Source organism: Cherax quadricarinatus, chromosome 31 (genome assembly GCF_038502225.1).
Source record: "Cherax quadricarinatus isolate ZL_2023a chromosome 31, ASM3850222v1, whole genome shotgun sequence".
NCBI lineage: Eukaryota > Metazoa > Arthropoda > Malacostraca > Decapoda > Parastacidae > Cherax > Cherax quadricarinatus.
In genome coordinates, this window is record NC_091322.1 from 28634009 (window position 1) to 28647403 (window position 13395).

Consider the following 13395-nt stretch of genomic DNA (forward strand, 5'->3'; position numbering starts at 1 on the left):
GTAGTAAAATATGTACCTGGGTGTTAGTCGACTAGTGTGGGTCACATCCCAGGGACAAAAATGACCTAATTTACCCGATGTGACTAAATATAACCTGATCTTCAGACAGTTTTTGGATTATTAGTGTACGATTATTACATATGTCTGTAACGTCTGGCCGGTTGAGGTGTATGTTTAGCTGCACTTATAAGTTAACGTTATTGTGTCATGTAGGTAGTGAAATTTAGTTGTTTTTATTCTACATTGTATGTGTAAAGAGGTGCCAATTGTATTAGACTGTTGAATTAGCGTCTACTACTTTTGGTGTATGGGAGATAACAGAGAGCACACTTCCACCCGGAGGGGTAGTCGGTGTGCGCGGAATTATGTTAGATTCCACACGAAGAACGTCTTAGATTGGATATGAGTATCAGTGGCGAGTTGTGAATGGTGTTGTATAGGATGTAAAGGTATTGAGTCAGTACACATTTTACCCTTGTAATCAAATGTGTAGAATTATTTAGTATTTTGTATAATATTCAATGTACCGGGGGTCAGTGTCAATCGTTGGTGTGCCGTGTATATATTAAATGTCAGGAGAATAGGGTTTATTTGTAACAAAAAAAGGCACAATACCGTGACTGGAACGATACACAACTTTCCTTGTATGAATCTTAGCCCTGGCTTCGTCTCTGTAGATGCCTTCCTCTCCCACTACATTGTAAAATGCTCCAAACTTCAGAACACCAGTGACTTAACCTGACTCCTCATTTTTTCTTTTTCTTTTTCTTCTTCTCCCTCTTCCTCTTTCCTTTTCTCCTCTGGGTTGTCTTTCTCTCTTCTGTCTCGTGTTTCTGTTCCTTCTTCATTTATTTCACCACTTCCCCTTTCACGCACCTCTGTGCGCTTGATCTCCCTCAGTGGGCACCTAGCTCTCTTGGTATAAACCTTGGTAATAAATACCGACAAGTTGGTTTAGAAAGACACGTAAGCAAACACTATAACATATTTATTAGAAAACGTTTCGGTCCTGGGACCTTGATCACTTCTAACATACAGAGGTAGAAAGACATTATATATATAGGCGGAGAGTGAGATGTGACGCACGTGACCTGAGGAATGTCATAAGAACATAAGAATGGAGGAACACTGTAGAAGGCCTACTGGCCCATGCGAGGCAGGTCCTAATCAAAACAACCTCTGTCTATGATGAGGACCAGTAGACGATGAAATCATGTGACTCCTGTGTTGTTGGGTTGGTGCTGCTTAAGTATCATGTATGCCAATGTTTTTGAAATTTTGTAGTTTCCAGTGTTGCGTTCTATAGTGTCGGTGACGGTGAATAGTGAGGCTTCTAGGCACCGTCGGCGTCTGAGGTCTGGTTCGGTGAGAACGAGTTGTGCCTCGTTCCAGTTCATCAAATGCCCCGTTGAGTCTCTGTGGAGGACACAGGCGTACCTTACATCGTCTCTGTTAGAGGCATTTCGATGCTCATTCAGGCGGACTGCAAGATCTCTGCCTGTCTCGCCTACATATTTCTTGGGACAGAACCCACAAGGGATCGTGTAGACGCCTGCTGTAGAAGTTAGAGGTGTGGGGCTGCGTTTAGTAGTGAGGTCTTTGATAGAGGATGTGTTTATGGTGGAAACGTTGATGTTACTCATAGCAAGTGCCCGGCGAGTATTCGTGGCAACATCGCCACATGGGAGTACTATGAACTGTTTAGGGGGCTGTTCCATGGGCGGTTTGTTGAGGATAGCTTGTGCCTTGAGTCTGCAATCTCGGATGAAGAAAGATGGGAACTGAAGACGTGTAAAGGCTTGTGTTATGTAAGTGCATTCTTCTTCTAGAAAACAAGGGCTGGAGATGCGAAGAGCTCTCAAGAAGAAGCCAATGAGGACTCCTCTCTTAGTGCGGGTATCTTGGTGTGAATAAAAGTGTATAAGATCGTCCTTGTGTATAAGATCGTCCTCGACGTTCTACTGTGCAGATCTCCCGACAGTGACAAACTTCTCTTCAAAGTGTATAGAAAACCTACCAACAAGGACGATCTTATACACTTTTATTCACACCAAGATACCCGCACTAAGAGAGGAGTCCTCATTGGCTTCTTCTTGAGAGCTCTTCGCATCTCCAGCCCTTGTTTTCTAGAAGAAGAATGCACTTACATAACACAAGCCTTTACACGTCTTCAGTTCCCATCTTTCTTCATCCGAGATTGCAGACTCAAGGCACAAGCTATCCTCAACAAACCGCCCATGGAACAGCCCCCTAAACAGTTCATAGTACTCCCATGTGGCGATGTTGCCACGAATACTCGCCGGGCACTTGCTATGAGTAACATCAACGTTTCCACCATAAACACATCCTCTATCAAAGACCTCACTACTAAACGCAGCCCCACACCTCTAACTTCTACAGCAGGCGTCTACACGATCCCTTGTGGGTTCTGTCCCAAGAAATATGTAGGCGAGACAGGCAGAGATCTTGCAGTCCGCCTGAATGAGCATCGAAATGCCTCTAACAGAGACGATGTAAGGTACGCCTGTGTCCTCCACAGAGACTCAACGGGGCATTTGATGAACTGGAACGAGGCACAACTCGTTCTCACCGAACCAGACCTCAGACGCCGACGGTGCCTAGAAGCCTCACTAATCACCGTCACCGACACTATAGAACGCAACACTGGAAACTACAAAATTTCAAAAACATTGGCATACATGATACTTAAGCAGCACCAACCCAACAACACAGGAGTCACATGATTTCATCGTCTACTGGTCCTCATCATAGACAGAGGTTGTTTTGATAAGGACCTGCCTCGCATGGGCCAGTAGGCCTTCTACAGTGTTCCTCCATTCTTATGTTCTTATGACATTCCTCAGGTCACGTGCGTCACATCTCACTCTCCGCCTATATATATAATGTCTTTCTACCTCTGTATGTTAGAAGTGATCAAGGTCCCAGGACCGAAACGTTTTCTAATAAATATGTTATAGTGTTTGCTTACGTGTCTTTCTAAACCACCTAGCTCTCTTGCAGTGCTCCCCTTCCTTTGTATTTGACTGACTCGTCCTCCTTATTTCCCACTTCTACCACTACCACTACTACTACCTCTTCTACTACAACAACTACTGATGAAATTAAGACACATGTGCGGTGTCTGGTTGTCTTTGTTGTGGACGTTTCGCCATCCAGTGGCTGGCTGGATGGCGAAACGTCTACGATAGGGATGCCCGGGTGTTGCGCATGTGTCTTAATTTCATCTTGTCGGTATTATGTACCATTCTTGTACTACTACTACTACTACCACCACCACCACCTCTTCCTGCCTATATATAGCCGTCCTGCTCCACTTCTGGAGCAGGCCATTTACTCAGTTGTCTACGAAGATTGCTACAACGCTCCTGAAGAGAATCTTTCAGAATGTTGAGAACCTTCTTGATCTGCTGCTTGCTTGCTGTGGCCCTCTCCGATAAAGGTCATAATGCCCCTCTCCAGACTTGTACTGACACTGTTGAAACAGTCACAGTAACGGATACCGAAGTCGAAGTTCTTACATCAACCGCAACGCACTATATATTGGATTATCAATATCAAGAAATAAACATTACTAAGACAGTAATGCTTCCGTCTACAGTGTATGTGAGAAAGACAATTACTTCGTATCCGCAACATTCGGTTTTGACTCACACACTTTCTCTCACGTCAACAATCTTCGTGCCTGTTGAAGAAACTCTTACTACAACAAGTCTAGTTACAGAAACCTGTCGAATAAAGCTTACAAATGTTAAAGTGACTTACAAAACCTCGACAACAACTACTTTTTCAACAAGGACTACCACCATAACTAATACCGATGAGCTGACCGACACGATGTTCAGGACAAGGATTTACATTACAACCGATAAACGTTACGTTACTAAGACGACAAAAATACCTTTTTACAAAACCATCAACGTATCAAAAACCAGCAGCGTCTACGTGACGTCCACTATCGCCCACTATTTTACTTTCGATATAACGAAGACTTTGAAGACTACTGCCTACCAAACTGCAAGTACTTGTATCCCTCATAAAACAGAACATCTCAACAAGTTTGACTCGATTGAAAAGCTAGAGAAATTCAAAGAAGACTTTGCATCGAAAGGGCTTGATTTCTTTAAGAATGGACACGGACTGATTAAGAAGCATTTCGCTCAGAAATCTAAAGTAAAGGGGCTAGATTTCTTTAAGAATGGACACGGACTAATAAAGAACCATTTCGCTCAGAAATCTAAGGTGCCTATTCAAGATGACACCATTCAACTGTATGGATCCCAAGAATAATTTGCAGTCGTATTAATTGTGCCAATGATTTGTATTAGCAAAGCTTTTTGTTATTTATCTAATAAAAATTAAAAATTTATATATATTTACTCTAATTAACCCCTGTGAAACGAATATTACATGTGCAGCTTGAGAGAACTGGACACGCATGTATTTACATTGGACACCAATTCTGATGTCGTTTCTCTCTTTTAACCGAAATAAAAACATAAGGGAGGAACAATTCATCAGGTCTATTGGCCAATACTGGGCAGGTCCTCCATAAGCCCAAAGCCACTGACAATCATGTATTTATATATAACCTACATTTGAAGTTACTCGGGGTTCAACGGCCCTACTAGGCAGACAGTTCCACTCACTGACTGTTTCCATACCAGTACTTTCCGATATTCTCTTTAAATTTAAACTGAGATATATCCAGTGGGCAACGGTAAACAATATGATGTTCAATGAGGACAAATTCCAACTACTCCGTTATGGAAAACTGGAGGAGATAATAACTAGAACAGAGTATACTACTGACTCCGGCCATACAATAGAGCGGAAAAATAATGTAAGGGACCTGGGAGTAGTAATGTCTGAGGATCTCACTTTCAAGGATCACAACAGTGCCACGATCGCACGTGCAAAGAAAATGATAGGATGGATAATGAGAACTTTCAAAACGAGAAATGCCAAGCCCATGATGATCCTTTTCAAATCACTTGTTCTCTCTAGGCTGGAATACTGCTGTACATTAACATCTCCATACAAAGCAGGTGAAATCGCAGATCTAGAGAGTGTACAGAGATCCTTTACTGCACGTATAAGTTCTGTCAAGCACCTTAACTACTGGGAACGCTTGGAAGCACTTGACTTGTACTCGTTGGAACGCAGGAGGGAGAGATATATCATAATCTACACTTGGAAAATCTTGGAAGGAATGGTCCCAAATCTGCACACAGAAATCACTCCCTACGAAAGTAAAAGACTAGGCAGGCGATGCAAAATGCCGCCAATAAAAAGTAGGGGCGCCATTGGTACACTAAGAGAAAACACCATAAGTGTCCGGGGCCCAAAACTGTTCAACAGCCTCCCATCAAGCATTAGGGGAATTGCCAATAAACCCCTGGCTGCCTTCAAGAGAGAGCTGGACAGATACCTAAAGTCAGTGCCGGATCAGCCGGGCTGTGGCTCGTACGTCGGACTGCGTGCGGCCAGCAGTAACAGCCTAGTTGATCAGGCCCTGATCCATCGGGAGGCCTGGTCATGGACCGGGCCGCGGGGGCGTTGATCCCCGGAATAACCTCCAGGTAACTCCCAGACGGAGATTCCTCCAAGGTGCTGTAAGATAAGATAAGATTTCGTTCGGATTTTTAACCCCGGAGGGTTAGCCACCCAGGATAACCCAAGAAAGTCAGTGCGTCATCGAGGACTGTCTAACTTATTTCCATTGGGGTCCTTAATCTTGTCCACCAGGATGCGACCCACACCAGTCGACTAACACCCAGGTACCTATTTGCTGCTAGGTGAACAGGACAACAGGTGTAAGGAAACGTGTCGAAATGTTTCCACCCGCCGGGAATCGAACCCGGGCCCTCCGTGTGTGAAGCGGGAGCTTTAGCCACCAGGCATGGTGTATGCACACCTTGCAAACGCAGCAAACCCCGGCACTTTCAACACCACTATTAACGAACTATTCCGTCTAAACAACATGCCTGCCTTCAATTTTCCGGACTCCACACCTTCAGCAGACATCCTCAAGATCCTTCCCAACGTCCTGAACTTTACTGCACCTGCAGACCTGTCTCCTGCCCAAGCAACTGCTCCTGTAACTTCTATAACCACTTCCACCGCTGACAACGTTGATCATGTTGCCTCAACCACCGTCTCCCACCTCTCCCAGCCTGCTGTTACACAACCATTTCACCTTACAGCTGCTCCTGTCGACCCTCAGTCACCTTCTACCACCATTGTAGATTCTCCCAATGAATCCACTCCTGAAGAGGAAGATAACGACGACTCCAGTAAACCCTCATGGGAAAACCTTACCTTTTACACTTCTCCTTCAAATACTGACACCATGACCTGTACTGAACTCCGGTGACCCGGTGGTCTGGTGGCTAAAGCTCCCGCTTCACACACGGAGGGCCCGGGTTCGATTCCCGGCGGGTGGAAACATTTGACACGTTTCCTTACACCTGTTGTCCTGTTCACCTAGCAGCAAATAGGTACCTGGGTGTTAGTCGACTGGTGTGGGTCGCATCCTGGGGGACAAGATTAAGGACCCCAATGGAAATAAGTTAGACAGTCCTCGATGACGCACTGACTTTCTTGGGTTATCCTGGGTGGCTAACCCTCCGGGGTTAAAAATCCGAACGAAATCTTATCTTAATCTTATCTTATCTTACAAAGGCCTCGGTGCTGGAACAGTCAAGTATGCATGTGAATCACCGCTTCACTTCACACTCACCCAAGTTCTTGAGTTCATCAAGCCTCTACGTTTCACCTTCAGTAACAAGGCTAAACTATACCACCTATCTAGGAGCAGCTTCAAAAAATTCGTAAATGGCTCCATTGCTAACCTGCCTCCTCATTTACTCCTATAATTCCCATGTGTTCAACCCTCTGATGTGACCTAGCCTGCTGCCAGCTACTCAAGATTCAAGACTTAACTACCACAAGTTCGATGCAACAGTCCCTGCTATTCCTGTTCTCAAGTCTGCCCCACGATCGCCTTAGCTGCTGGGTTAAGCCCTGGCTCTGTTTCTCTGACTAAGAACACTCCAGAGCTATTCTTCGTCTGTCCCATCTTCCCCGCTCATCCCATTGGGATCTTACCTGAACTTGTTTGCTTTGCTTACTTCTGGTTAGTGTCACGAACACTAGACTCAGAGACAGAATCAGATCAGAGGACCTACACATACAACAGAGAATCCCGGCAACCAACGTCCGATTAGACAAACTTACTAAGAGACAACTATATAACATGCAGGAACTCTACATGCCTGACAGAGAGAATCCCCCTCAACCAGCGAACACAACCGACTATACCATCACCACCCCTCCCAACAGATCCCAAAGAATGACCCTCCAACAAAGAGTTCGACGCTTTATCCACAAGGAGAACTTCCCTCGTCCCAAAATCTTAAGCGACCTCCCCGAAGACGAAGAATGGATACCACCGGAACCATTCTATGTCCAGTAACATGGACTAGCGCCCCCCATCTCCGGGTGACCCACTTCTATCAACCAACACCTCACAACTGACCTCGTTGCACCTACTACTACAATACAGCAGGACACCACCTGTCACTGCCTTGCTGGCCGACTCCAGGTGAGCAACCAACCTCCATCGAATGCCCGGCAACCCTCGTCTGCAGCTGCGCCTCCTGAAAAAAAAAACAGCAAGCAATTCTATGCAGTATGCATCCTTCCAATTCAATGACGCACTGGTATAACACAATATAGCATAGTGTAATTGATGGGCAGGAGGTATACCCTACTCTTATAACCAACTTCTTCATAAATCACTCAATATGCACACACGCATATTCAAATTACACCAAAGTGGATAGGCCACTACCCTTTTATAACCCCACCTACCCCTCCTCCCCCCCCAACCTTTCCCAAACTTCCATCCTTCTTCCCCCCCTCCCCTCTTACCAAAGCTCTGGTCAGAACCTCGAACCTGGTTAGTGTGACTTTGTCAATGGTCCAAGTCGGACCGAAACGTCGTCGTAAGCTTCTCTTTTATGTGCGGGATATTTGTGTAGGGTTTATTTGTATAATCAGCTAACAGTGATCGTATATTTTTTGAGGGGGAACTGTAATATTGTTTTTTGTATCACTATTATATTTAAACTCACAGGTGAGTGTCGATTGTGTAAGTTATGGACAGCGTTGTACTGTCATGATGTCTTTATGTAGTAACTCAGTAGATTGAGTACTGGAACCATTACTTATAGTTCGTGTTTGGTTTCATTGTTATATGTGTACCTGTTTATGTACAATGTCTGTATATGAAGGATTAAATAAAATATAAAAAAAAATTTACCCGATGAGACCCACACCAGTCGACTAACACGGACATCAGGTTTCTTAAGGAAACACGTTCTAATATTTCCACCCTTACCAGGGATCGAAAGCCTCTGCTGTTAGTGATGGTTCTCATACAGAAATTGGAACACCCATCAATAGCTAGGCTTCTACCCTTGAACCTGAATTGTTTGCTGTGTTCCTTGCTCTTAAATACGTCCATGTATCAAAAGCTGACACCTTAATTGTTACTGGTTCTGATCTTAGCTCCTTGAGTATTAATTGAGTATTAATTGTGACACCAATGAAAATAAGTCACTTTGCCTGACTTTTCTGGGTTATCCTAGGTTCTCAACACATATGTTGCTATGTATGATAATCTATGTAACTGTAATTGTTTATACCTGAATAAACTTACTCGTGTCAGAAGCCAGACTCAGGTATGATAGGATTGTAGACACTGGTGCCAGACTACACCTGTGGATTCCATCTCACATTGATCTTCAGATGCAAGATAAAAATGTCGAACTGGCATATTCCTTGAACATCTGAGTAGATTACAACTTTCGGCTGTTAGCAGTTGAGAACAATAATACGAAAAAACTTCACTGACTTAAGACTGAGGGGACTGACACCAGTCAGTCTACCTATTATCACTCTATCATGCAGGAGGAGGCACATGTCTATGGTGCAGCCAACAAAGTCAGGATCCCAGTGGAAATAAGTCACTTTGACCTTTTTTTGGGGGGGTTACTCTAGGTAATTTACACATATATTACTAGATATGATAACTGTATCCACCAAAATCTGTGTAACTGTACTTATGTTTACCTGTATCTAAATATACTTATTTACGTAAGTGGTAAAAGTCTGAAGCCAATCAGAAAAGACATTTTTTAGATATTGATACGATTCCAATGAATAAAAATATTTTTTTTAACTTTCAGTAAAATTTCAAATTTGCACATATTCAGAGTAAACTTATGGGTTATCATCCTTCTTAGAGATTACATTGTCAATAATATTTTGAAGCCAATCATTTTGAAGCATTGAATAAATCAATATCACTATTTATTAAAGTTCACGCTGCTACCCAATGGCAGCGTCAACCTTATGTTCAGGATGCCATACCAGCAGAGAAAGTTTGTAGCCGATCAGATGAATCATTATCCAGTTATAGTACTGGTTCCAACTATTCCAAGTTATTTTTTTTAATATAGACCAATACTCTGCACACAGAAGAGAGAAGCTTATGGCGATGTTTCGGTCTGACTTGGACCATTTACAAAGACACACTGTATGTGATTCATTTGATTGCAGGCAAACTAAACTTAATATGCACTGTCCTGTCCCTAGTTGCATCAATCAATAACTATTGAAGCTGTTGAGAAGAGGTAAATTGCAATTTATTTAACCAAAATAAAAATACTGCACTATTTTTACACAAACTTATCAAACCTGTATCTGTACCTTTGAATTTCACTCTCCACTGACCACGTTTTTTCTGGTACCTTGAGTGATAAGATAAGATAAGATGAGATTTCGTTCGGATTTTTAACCCCGGAGGGTTAGCCACATAGGATAACCCATGAAAGTCAGTGCGTTATCTAGGACTGCCTTATTTCCATTGTGGTCATCAATCTTGTCCCCCAGGATGCGACCCACACCAATCTACTAACACCCAGATAGTTACTTGCTGCTAGGTGAACAGGACGACAGGTATAAGGAAACACGTGGAAATGTTTCTACCCCGCCGGGAATCGAACCCGGGTCCTCCGTGTGTGAAGCGAGAGCTTTGCCAGCCAGGCCACGGGGTCACCAATGTTAGAGCTCCACCACTGAGGATTTTGGAAGTTATCCCAGCCATTCCAGGCTTAGTAAGCAAGATTATTGAGGTACAGATACACACAAGTACAATTATCATACACAGTAAAATAAGTTTAAATTACCTAGGATAATCCTCCCCCCCCAAAAAAAAAAATCGTACAAAGTGACTTATTTCCAGTGGGGTCCTCGTAATATCTTAATATTTAAAGCCTAGTTGTAAGCTACGGTAGAAATCAGTTATGATTATAACTAAAAACTAAAACAGCTAACTCAACTGTGTGAAAATCACTTACAATAAAAGGGCACTTGAACATGCCAATTGTTCCAGGAATTTAGTCCTCGTTACCGTACACAAGTGTTAAAAATTTGAAACCGATTGGTTGAGGCGTTCTCGAGTTATGAGCAAAGTAGTATTGAAAAGAATGCCTTTCAGGGATACCTAAAACATAAAAAGGATGAACAAAACTTCTAAAAATTGACAGATTTTTATAACTAGGATGCCCAGGCTACAGCGAAGCCTCCAAACTTCACGAAAATTATTGCAGACGTCCTTGTAGGTCCCCATAGTGACTTGTGGGTTCTCATAGTGTCTAGTGGGTCCCCAGAGTCAATTCAAATTCAAAGTTTATTCTCTATAAGGATTACAATGCTGAGTTTATAGAAATTTGGTTATTGTTTGGTTTACATGTAGTAAAATTGTGATTACAGAGTGTACCACTAGAACGCTTAGCATGGCTAGGCATTTCGGGCATACTTAGTTTTATTCTTAATTGTAAAATATTACAAATTATGAGGTAAGTTGGTATTATGGCTAAGTGACTAAATACTAGTTTGTGAGTTTAGCAATGTGAATGCTTTTGTTTTGGCACAGTACATAGTTTCAGTATTGGAGTATCACAGGATTCATTATTTTAAGACTGAGATTAATATTTCTGTTTATGGTCAAATGAGTGAGCGAGTGTAAGTGTGAACCACCAGGTGGTATTCGTGTAGTTAGTTGACGGGGTGTATCAGGGAGATAAGATGTTTTCTAATGGTAGTTTTGAAGGTGATGAATGTGTCTGCAGTTCTAGAGTTCTCAGGTAGGGTATTCCAGATTTTAGGGCCTTTGACATACATTGAATTTTTGTAAAGGTTTAGTCGGACACGGGGAATGTCGTAGAGATGTTTGTGTCTGGTGTTATGCCTGTGGGTTCTGTCACAACTATCAAGAAAGCGTTTTAGGTCAAGGTTGATATTAGAGTTTAAGGCCCTGTAGATATAGATTGCACAGTAGTAAGTGTGGATGTACTGAACTGGGAGTAAGTTTAGATCTATGAAGAGTGGGGGGGGGTGTTGCCAGGGATGGGATTTAGTGATTATTCTTACTGCAGCTTTTTGTTGGGTTATTATTGGCTTTAGGTGTGTTGCTGCAGTTGATCCCCAAGCACAAATAGCATAGGTGAGGTATGGATAAATAAGTGAGTGGTATAGTGTGAGAAGGGCATTTTGCGGCACGTAGTATCGTATCTTGGAGAGGATCCCAACCGTTTTGGATACTTTTTTGGCTATATGCTGGATATGGGTGCTGAAATTCAGGTTGTTGTCAAGGTATAAGCCTAGGAATTTTCCCCCATTATTTCTGGTAATTAGAGTGTTGTCAATCTTAATGTTAATTTGTGCATCTCCTGCTCTGCTACCAAACATAATATAGTAGGTTTTGTCAGTGTTAAGCGTAAGTTTATTGGCTGTCATCCAAGTCGATATTTTAATCAGCTCCTCATTCACAATGGTGTTGAGGGTGGCAAGATTAGGGTGAGAGATGACATAAGTCGTGTCATCAGCAAAGAGAATGGGTGTCAGGTGTTGGGATACGTTTGGAAGGTCATTGATGTATATGAGGAAGAGCAGGGGACCAAGGACACTTCCCTGCGGAACTCCAGTATCAAGTGGCCGTGTTGCTGATGCTGTGTCTTTAATGGTGACGTACTGACGTGGGCCCCCAGTCTTGTAGGTCCCCAGAGTGTCTACTGGGTCCCCATAGTGACTTGTGGGTTCTCATAGTGTCTAGTGGGTCCCCAGAGTCTTGCGGGCCCCCAGTCTTGTAGGTCCCCCATAGTGTCTAGTGGGTCCCCAGAATCTTGTGGGTCCCCAATCTTTTGGGTCGCCAGTGTCTAGTGGGTCCCCAGAGTGCCTAGTAAAACCATGAGTCTTGTGGGTCTCCAGAGTGTAGTGGATCCCCAGCCTCGTGGGTCTCCAGCGTGTCTAGTAGTCCCCGGAATATTTTGGGCCCCCAGAGTGTCTAGTGGGTCCCCAGTCTTGTGGGTCCACAGAATCTTGTGGGTCCATAGTGTGTCTAGTAGGTTCGCAGTGTCTAGTGGGTCCCAACAGTGTCTAGTGGGTCCCTAGAGTCTTGTGGGTCCCTAGAGTCTTGTGGGTCCCTGTCGTCTTGTGGGTCCCTAGAGTCTTATGGGTTTCCACAGTATCTAGTGGGTCCCCACAGTATCTATCTAGTGGGTCCCCACAGTATCTATCTAGTGGGTCCCCACAGTATCTATCTAGTGGGTCCCCACAGTATCTATCTAGTGGGTCCCCACAGTATCTATCTAGTGGGTCTCCACATTATCTATCTAGTGGGTCCCCACAGTATCTATCTAGTGGGTCCCCACAGTATCTATCTAGTGGGTCCCTACAGTATCTATCTAGTGGGTCCCTACAGTATCTATCTAGTGGGTCCCCACAGTATCTATCTAGTGGGTCCCCACAGTATCTATCTAGTGGGTCCCCACAGTATCTATCTAGTGAGTAACCACAGTATCTATCTAGTGGGTCTCCACATTATCTATCTAGTGGGTCCCCACAGTATCTATCTAGTGGGTCCCCACAGTATCTATCTAGTGGGTCCCTACAGTATCTATCTAGTGGGTCCCTACAGTATCTATCTAGTGGGTCCCCACAGTATCTATCTAGTGGGTCCCCACAGTATCTATCTAGTGGGTCCCCACAGTATCTATCTAGTGAGTAACCACAGTATCTATCTAGTGGGTCCCCACAGTATCTATCTAGTGGGTCCCCACAGTATCTAGTGGGTCCCCACAGTATCTGGTGGGTTCCCACAGTATCCAGTGGGTCCTCACAGTATCTAGTGGGTCCCCACAGTATCTAGTAAGTCCCCACAGTATCTAGTGGGTCCCTACAGTATCTAGTGGGTTCGCACAGTATCTAGTGGGTCCCCACAGTATCTAGTGGGTCCCCACAGTATCT